At 55.4% G+C, this 9,413-nt stretch overlaps 1 protein-coding gene across 3 annotated transcripts in view; it reads left to right on the forward strand.

Annotated features, from left to right (window-relative positions):
- Positions 1–6: 6 nt before the first annotated feature.
- The window catches only part of CAPN5 (calpain 5), a 47,315-nt gene continuing 37,908 nt past the window's right edge, over positions 7–9,413 (forward strand). The window contains exon 1 of one of the 3 annotated variants that reach the window (XM_004683230.2): positions 7–94. The gene's annotated coding sequence lies outside the window, so the exon portion shown is untranslated. Of the gene's footprint in view, positions 95–233; positions 255–6,217; positions 6,237–9,413 lie in introns of those variants that run through there. The other 2 variants (XM_012725426.1, XM_012725427.1) reach the window with 2 other exon arrangements.

The raw sequence follows: 9,413 nt of genomic DNA on the forward strand, positions 1-9,413 counted from the left end.
CCCCGGCCGGAGCCCGAGGCCGATCTAGCCTCGGCACTGGCGTCGGCGCGGTGCGGTGTCTCCCCTGAGTCCGCCACCTGCGGCGGCGCGGCAGGTAGGAGGCGCTGCGCGGAGGGAGGTGTGTGTGAGCGCGCGGGTGTTCGTGAGGGATGCTTGCGGCTGCAGCGCGGCCAGTGCGTGCCCTGGGAGCCCGAAGCGGTGTGGGTGCGTTTTGTGTTTGTGCGAGCGCATCCCACAGGCCGGGCTGGACAGAGGTGAGCGCTCGTCTTGAGGCCGGTGATGTGCGGAGCAGGGTCCTCGAGGATCCGCCTGGGTGGGGGTGGGGGAGTTGTCTCCACCCCACTCCTGCCCGCGACGAGGGCCCTCTTCCCATCTCCCCAGGCTTCCTCATTCAGTCCAGTCGCACGGGGATTTAAGCCCCCTTCTCTAGCCCACAATTCCCCTTTCCTGTTCCCTTCCCAGCCTCCCACCCATTCCATTACACCACCCCCCTAGGTGCCCCACCCCCACACCAGTCTCTGGAAGCTCAGAATGGGGGAATGGTCAGGGCGGATGGCCAGGGCCCATACCCTTTCGGACCCCCTCCCAGTTTGATTAGGGGCCTTATTTCCTGGGTTGCTGGATGCTGGGGGTTGGGGTCCAGGTCTGGGAGAGGATGAATCTTGGACATCTCTGCCCTTCAGAGTTTGGGGACCTGGGGTTTGGAGGTGAAGTCAGACAAAAGATCTTTAAGGGGTGCCACATTTTCTCCAGGCTTAATTTTGTTGTCATGGGCTTCAACTTAGACCCTCCCCCCGCCCCCAGGGATGCAGAGAGAGTGGGGTACAGAGGGATGAAGTATACAACCCTCTCTTTCAGAGCTGCTGGACAGAGTCTGAACCTGGGTCAGCTCTTCAACCAGAATCTTCTTGCACTTGCACTGTTGGAGAGAGAAAAGTGTTATGGGAAACTAAGAATCTAGGGAGGAGTAATCTAGGCAGACTTCTTGGAGGAGAAGGGTTAGAAGGTAGGCCTCAGCCTTCCATGTGAGCCTTCCAGGAGAAGGCGCATGTGGGACCAACTGCGTTCTGCTGCAAGGATTGAGGATTGCCCTGTCGGGAGTTCCAGGGTGGAACTAGGAGTGGTCCTCCAAAGGACTGGATAGGAAGGGTCAGGCTAGAGCTAGGTGCCAGGTCAAAGGTTCTTGGGTGGTGTCATGGCCCAGAAGAGCCTCTTTTCTGACTGATGAGGCAGGTGAGTCGCTAAGACCCTGGCCAGAGTGGTACCCAGGGCTGGGAGCCCAGGGCAAGGAGGGACAAGTTCCTCCCTGGGAGTGATTTCACTACAGATATATGGGTGGGTCTCAAAGGGTGAAAAGCTCACCAAGCAGGGAAGAGAGGGCAGAGCATTGCGGGCCTAGGAAACAGCATAGATGAAGGCCAGGGGGCGTGAAATTAGACGATGGTTGGTGGGGAGGGGCCCTGCTTAGTCAGTGTGCTCTAAGATGGGTCAATTTGGCTGTTGGTGGGTGGGTCACTTTGATGCCAGTGCAGCGAGAAGCCCTTACCTGTTTCCCTCTCCTGAGGCCTTGACTTGGCATGGGAGGAGAGAACCTGATAGGGGTCATAGAGCAGGGGTAGGGGTGAATGGGCTGTGCTAAGGGGCTGCACAGGCCCCAGCAAGCGGAAGGGTGATGGGAGAGCCCTCTCTGAGACAGCCACTGGGAATAGAGCAGATCTGGGGAAGTCAGCTAAGTGGGGGTGGGGCACAGGGTTGTGGGAGGCCTGTGGGCTTCTGGGGGTGACCCAGACACCGCTCCCAGCTCAGTACTTTCTCTGGCTGCTTTTTTCTCTGCTTGCCTACTGGGCTTCCAGACCTGAAGCCCTGGCCTCTGATCAGAGGGCCTCCTGGAGCCCCATTGTACACAGGCAACCCTTGCTCCTCCACCCCTCCCACCTGCAGGGTCTGTCCTTGTGTCCAGCCTTCTTACTCACTTTCAGCTGACCTTGAAGACAGCCCCTACGTAGGAAGGGGATAAATGCTGCCTATTCTCAGGGATGTGGGAATCATGATGATGAAAGTAGAGCGTGTCACTGGAAGTATCTACTAAGTGCATGGTGTTCGGTGCCCATTACCATTCTTAGTAACTAATAGCATCACTGAATGCCTCCCTCCCTCAGCGAGACAGCCCAGAGGAAGAAGGCGCCAACTTTGGGAGAAGGACAGGGGTCCCTCTGTAGGCTTGAGTGGGAGGAGAAACCCTCAGACCTCTCTCATGGGAACTCTTGCTATCTTCTTCACCATGTGAAGGTAGGGCCTCACAAAGGCACCTACCCACTAAACTAAAAGCAGAAAGCTCAACATGGGCCTTGGGGTCCCCCAGCTGCAGAGGGGGGTCTGCAAGCACCTCCCAGGCTGCTCCCCAGACATCTTGGGGCCTGGGCAGTCTGGCTGCAGCTGGGTTCTCACCTTGCCCCACCGTCTGTCTTTGAACGTCCATGCACTCCTCTACCCCTCGAGCCCCTCCCAGAGACTCCTTTTGCCCCCCAGGCCTACCCACTCTTGCTCAAAACTTGGCCAGACTTCCTGACCTTAGCTGTCTCCCCAGGAGTTCCCTTCCAGGCTCCCCACCCGCAGTTCCTCCCTTAATGGTGATTCCTGCCATCGCCTCACTACAGCTAGAGCCTTTTGGCTTCCTCTTGGCCTCAGGCCTTGCCATTCCCCACTCACTAAAGGCAAAGTGGGTCAGATCCCTTTGGGGTTTTAATCCAGCCCAGGGTGCCTTGTGAAGCCAGCCCACAGGCTTGGAAAGAAACGTGATGCAATATGAGCACCTGCCTGCTGTGATGGCCTGAGTTTCGGCCCTTTATTCTACTGGTCTGGAGATGTGTTTCATAGCCCCCCCCCCAACCCCGACACCTGAGGTGTGGGGTACTGGTGGTTGTGGCTGTGATGGATGACCTGTGGTGTGGGCTGAGGTTTTCTGCCACACTGGGGCACGTGGGCAGCTGTGGGAAAAAGTGGCTGGAGCAAAGCCCATCTGTTGGTACCCGACTGGCCATCACTGTTGAAGGGTGCCCAGGGAGAGCCACAGCTCTCCAGAGAGCCTGCTGGGGTGTTCTGCTGGGCCCTGTGAGCCAGACCCCTCCCTGGTACGCACTGCTGCTGTGACTTATGCCAGTCAAGAGGGGAGGGGAGGGAACCCAAGTGATTTACTACTACAGTGGTCACTAAGACTCCCAAGTTTGCTGTGATTTCGTTTTACACTGTTGCGACTCAAGGAGTTAAGGACTTCATCCCCAGCCAGTTGCTCACTCACTTCCTGAGCAGGCGAGGCTGGGGGCTGTGCCCACACCCGCTCTTCTTCAGGAACAGGATGCCTGTGCTGCTGAAGCTGCTGCCACTAACTACACAGTAGTAGTTAGCAGTAGTCCCTCCTGCTACAGGGGGGGTCACACACCTGAAAGGCGTCGCATGATCCTGGCCATCAAGGCAGCCAGGGCCTTCCGGGGGCCCCAGTGGCGAATGTGCTCCTTGTCTCTCCATGACCTCATCATCCTGTTTCTGCCTCCATCTTGCTGCCTTCTCCTAGCGCATGGGGTCTAGTCCCCCTTTCCATCCCTCTTGTAAGGACATTCGTAATGAACCGCCAAGACCCGTCTAGGTAATCCTGGATAATCTTCCAATCTCAGGATCTTTAATCACATCTGGAAAAGTCATTTGACCTTATAAAGTAACAGTCCCAGGCTGCAGGGATTAGGATGTGGGTATCTTTGGGGGCTGCCGATCTGCCCACCCCAGGCACTGCGGTGTCCCACAGGCTTCACGCTCAGAGCTCTCCCCTCCCTGGCCCCACAGCCACCGACTTGCCCCTGAGTGGGAGCTGATCTGGGCACAGCCTGGGTCGGCTACGTCTAGGTCTACCTGGAAGGTGCCCAGGCCCCCAGTCCTGCACTTCGCAGTGTGCGCGTCTCAGAGTGGAACGAATCTCATTTCATTGTGCATGTAATCAGCTCAGCGAGATCTCCGTCACCTTGGGAGGGGAGGCCGGGTGAGAGCCCCATTTTGCGGATGAGTGTACCAAGGCCAGTTGAGGGTAAATACTGCCTGGAGCAGAGGTGTGTGAGGGGAGCTAAGGGTGGGTGCAGCTTGGCCCAGTAGAGCAGAAAAGACCTTCAATTTACAGATAACAAATCCGGGACACAAAGAAGGACCTGTTGCCCCTGCCTGACCCCCACCTCTCCATCTAAGGAGGGGGATGAGGGCAGGACGGTCCGGTTTGCCCTCTGCTGGGTACTGGGAGGAGGAAGCATTGGCAGTCGAGGCTGCCATGTGCAGGAACACACAGGCGCAGAGCGGGATCTGGAGCCTCATAGGGCTGCAGGTGCCGTCTGGGTCGGGGGCTGACCCTCCTAAGGACACACTCCCAGAGAACCCCTTCATGCTGTGAAGCTATTCCACGGGGGTCTCCATTTCACCCCCAAGGCCAAGGCCGTGGGACACCCAGCCGGCTTCTCTCTCGGGGGCTGCTCCTATGGTCTGGCCTCCTGGCCGCCCTCCCATGCCAGCCTTCCCGTCAGTTGTCCAGAGTCCCCTCACAGCCCGCACACTCCTGCAGCTTAGCCTGGCTTTCTAAGCCCATGTGGCAGAGTTTCCATGCCAGTCCCTTCTTCCTGCCCCTGCCCCCACCCCCACCCCCAGGCCTAAATGGTTTCCCACCTTTGCCTAAATGGTTTCTCTTAGACCTTCCTTTCCGTCCTTTCCGTCCTTCACTTGCGTCTTTCCAGATCCCAGCCCATCCTTGACAATCCTGCTCAAATGCCACCTTCTCTGGGCATCCTTTCCTGCCCGTCCGAGTGAGTCACTACCTACCCTTTTAGAGCCACCCCTCAGCCTGGCGCCAGGGTCTCCTCTACCAGGCTGACTCCAGGGCAGAGTGCTGTGTGACTCCTCGATGCCCCCTCAACCAGGCACAGAGCAAGTGTGCGTGGAGGTTGGAGGGGGCACCCCCAGCGGCTGGTGGGGGTGACCATCTTCTCCAGTGGTGGCCTGCAGAGCTGAGCTCTGGTGTGAGAGGTCCTGGCTCTGGGTGATCTTCCTCTCTCCCTCAGCCCCTGTCTCTGTAGAGACAGGGGCTGTCTGTGTAGAGAGACCAGTACAGCTCATTCCTGGTGTCATGTAGGTCATGTCGGAGATTGACCAAAGAAGCACGCCTCAGTTTCCCAGTCTGAGAAATGGGCACCATCCCGGCAATTTCTAACCCTGAGTCTCAGAGGCATGTGGTGGGAGGGGCAGAGACTGCCAACAGGAAACAGGAGAAAAGGACATCCTGGTGACAGCCCCGCAGATTCGAAAAGAGCAAGATGGGTCCTGCCCCCCACCTTTCAGTGGTGAGAGCCAGAGAGGGCAGGGGCTCCCTGGGGCTCACATAGCAAGAGATGCACGCCTGACCAAGGGTCCTTTCATCAGGTTGTTTCCCTGCGGGGAGGGAGCAGTACCTGTCACCTGCAGTTTCAGGTGTCCCATTCAGTCACCCCTACCACAGGTAGGAGAGAATAAATGGCCCATGTCACCCCCCCCCCCCCAGCACCTCTCTGGCAGGATGTGGTAAGGGCTACTCACCCCTGGTTTCCTGGGATGTGGGGCTTTGGGGGCCACACCAGACGAGCTGCTCACCCTCCCTGAGAGTAAGCCCTGGACGCCCTTGCCCAAGAAAGTCTCTGCTTCTGGGACTGTGGCCAGGTTTCCAGCTTCCTCCTGTTCCGCTAGTGGCCCACTGAGCCTGGCCTTTGGAGATTCTGCAACCAGGCACACCCTGCTTAAAGAGGTTTCCTGGCCCCATCCTCATAACACTGTGGGGGACACCCAACTCCCAAATGGAACAATTGTGAGTCTGGTCCTCACAGCCAGCTGGCTCAAGCCTGGCTCTTCCCTCCTGCTGCTGGGGCATCATTGTTCCAGGACAGGCCAGAAGACCTGCACCCCCAGATTACCTGACTCTGTCCTCTACCCCCTTTCTCTTCTTGCACAGTGACTTGTTTGTTTATGTCCTAAAAGATCACTTTGCAGCTGGAAGACAGAAACGATAAAGGAGGGGAGTGGAGAAGAAAAACAGGATTTCCCAGTCTTGGTGCCAGCTTTGGCCAGAGTGACTCACCAGGCCTGGCACCCTTCCCCACCCCGACCCGCCGCCCAGCGGCCCCAGCCCAGCACTTCCTCCTCACACTGCTGTGTCCTGTTCTGTCCGTCAGAACATGGTACGAGGGGAGTATGGGTCCTGGGAGTCCAGAATGCACCCTGGAAGCATGCTATTGACATGCTGACTTGTGGAGCGCGAACAGACCAGTGGGGCATGGCATGGAAGGAAATGCTACCACTGGCAAAAACAGGTTACCAGCAATTGCCCGACGGGAAGGCACTGCCCTTCTCAGGCCTCCTTTCTGCATCTGGACTTTCTCGCCCTGGACCAAGCTTTCCCTGACGGAGTCACAGCCTCAGCCCCTTTTCTCACCGCCTGACCCCCAGCTCCCTACTAGAGCCCCAGAGCTAGCCCCCGTCAGCTTTCCGGCTCGGCTTCCTTCCAGCTGTTACTTCCAGCTGTTGTTCCCGCCTGCGCCTGTGCCTGTTGCGGGCCTTCCCTCCACGCGTGTGGCCTGCTGCTCTGCCCCTGCTGCGTTCCAGCCTAGCCTGCAGTCCTGCTCCAGTTCCAGGGCCTCCATTCTTCTGGCCCTGAAGCCCCCTGCAACAGGCCTTTCTGCTTTAGCGCTGACTACTGTGTGCCTGTGCATCACCCTGTGACCCCCCCCCCCACCTCCCTGGGTCTGCCTTGCGGATCTGGCCCCCTCCTTGTCTGCTCAGGGCAGCAAAGAACTGCTGATAGATAAGTCTCAGATGTTCAGCCCTTCACTAAACATATCGCAAAGGGAAGGGGCCCTGTTGCCTGCATTGGGGGGCAGAGGGAGGGGGATGGTGCTCCAGTCCCCAGGTTGTAGGTGCGAGACTTCATGGGTCCCTGTAACGGGCAGTGGATGATAATGCTTGGGGCCCCTGTCTGCACAACCGACCGCCAACATGGGGTATGGGGAATGGGCACATGGAGGAGGGGACCCCAGTGGGCCCTTCGGGTTCTCTTTTACCCCTACAACAGTTTGAGCCCCTCCCAAGAAGGCCTGGGTTGTCTCCTGTCCACTCAGAAGCCAGCTGCGTGGTCCCCTGCTTGTTCTGCTCTAGCCTTGCCCTTTCCTAGTGCACTTTCCATGTGACAGACAGACAGATCTCAGGTCCCCCTCACCCCCAGGAGCCTGGCCAGGTGTTCAGGACCTCTGGTGGGATCCTGTAAGCACCTCCCTACTGCATCTGTGTGCACTGCACCTTCCCACAACATCCCCTAAGGGTGGTTCCAGGCTGGCTGGCACCCTTTTCTCCCTGGGGGGGGGGGTATGCCTGGTGGGGCTTAGGAACTCTCACCTGTGGGACCCCCTCTTGAAAATAATCACTCCAAAGTCAAAGCTGCAGCCTGAGAAATGGAGTAGGAGACTCAGCCATGACTGACTAGGGCTTTTTTTTTTTTTTTTTTTTTAATTTGTACATACAGAGCTGAGGTGTGCAGGGGCAGTGAGAGGCTTCACCAGAGACAGTGGGGAGCAGAATAGGCAGATCGAGGAAGTACACTGCTGAGGGGAGCAGCGGGCGAGACAGGAGAGGTCTGCCGCACCATGTGGGTCACCTCCGGGGCCAGGGATCAAACTTGCACTGGAGCAGCTGCGGCCACCCTGTAGTGCTGCACTTTAACCCTCTGCACCACCAGGGAGGGCCCTAATTAGGGCTTTAACACAGACTGAGGCTCTGTCCTGCTTGCCCACTCTCCCTCCCCCCCAACACACACACACACATCGTCCCACCCACAGTATATGTCAATACCTCCCAGGTATGTGGTGTCTTGAGCCCTCTGACAGGGCTCAAGCAGTAAAGGGCCCAGGATTGCTGAGATGGCACCCCTACAATCAGCCAACCCTTCCTTTCAGGGCTCACTAGGTTTTCTTTGGTTAGCTGTTTATTGAAGCAGAACTGACCTTGAGAATAGTTCCTAAGTTATAGGCATGCAGCTTTGTGAATTTCCACATTTATTGATGCAGTTACAAATGACTGGTCTCTGAGATAAGCATTAACAAGTTTGTCTTTCTCCTATTTCTTGCAATTCCCTTCTTGTTCGAAAGGTTTTCTCTTCTTGCATTCCAAGGAAAAGGGAGTTAAACAGCAGTGGTTGAAAAAAGCAAACTGGTGCCTGATCCCTTTTGCACCCCTCCCTTTTGCAGACTCTTGCCCATCTCCCCTCCCCCCCACCTTTTGTAGAAATAATCCTGCACCCTGCCAAAGAGCAGGACTGTGTTCTTTCAGACACGAATCTGCTGCCTTCCTCAGTTGTTGAACCACTTTCGTTTTCCTCAAACTTTGTTTCCTTTCATTGGCTAAGGAAAACCAAGGCCAGCGTTCTGTATCATGCAGCTACCATCAGAAATAATATGGGCAGAACCCTAGAAGTCACTTCTACCTTCTGTTGTTGCCCCCAGAGTGCCACTCTCTTGCTTTTCCATTCCCCAAAGATAAACTTTACCCACTTTTCAGTTTTATGCTGGTAGAATTACAGTTTTGCTTTCCTTGCTTGGTATTATTCTTGTGCAGTCCATGGAGTTGCATATAACAATTTGATCGTTATCATTGCTGTATAATATTCCATCACCACAACATATTTATCCTTCTGTTGGATTTTTCTCATTTTTTAGCTGTGACATACTACTGTGATAAATACTCCTGCACATGTGTTTTTGTGTGTGTGAATATGTATACTTTGGAGTAGAATTACTGGATGAGAGACTATGTGTTTATTTGGCTATTAGTTAAGAAACTGGGTATGTGTATAGTGTTCTTCATTTTACCCATTACAAGGGGGGTGTTGTGGTATCTCACTGTGGTTTTTAATTGCTAGTCCTTGGCGATTGGTGAAGCCCTGCACTTCTGATTTTTAGTCATTTGGATGCATTCTTTCATTTTCTTTAGAAGCTTTATTTTACTTTTCAATACGATTTATAATCTATGTGGATTTGATTTTTTTGTGTAGCAAGAATTAGATCAAGAGGAAACATTTTCCACATCAATAGCTGGAGGACCCAATACCACTCATTGAAAATAGCCCCCTGCCCCGGTGCAGCATAATCAGGTGTCCTTGTGGCCCTTAGCTAGAGTCTCTATGATGTTCCATTGGCCTATTCTTCTACCCTATGCCAGTAACACACAGTCTCCCTTTCTAGAGCCTTCAATGGGTCTTATCAAATGCCAGTGAGTCTTCTAGCTAGATGCTGGCTTGTGGAGCGCGAACAGACCAGTGGGGCATGGCATGGAAGGAAATGCTACCACTGGCAAAAACAGGTTACCAG

The sequence above is a fragment of the Condylura cristata genome, unplaced genomic scaffold, assembly GCF_000260355.1.
Source record: "Condylura cristata isolate star-nosed mole 26May11 unplaced genomic scaffold, ConCri1.0 scaffold00015, whole genome shotgun sequence".
Taxonomy (NCBI): domain Eukaryota; kingdom Metazoa; phylum Chordata; class Mammalia; order Eulipotyphla; family Talpidae; genus Condylura; species Condylura cristata.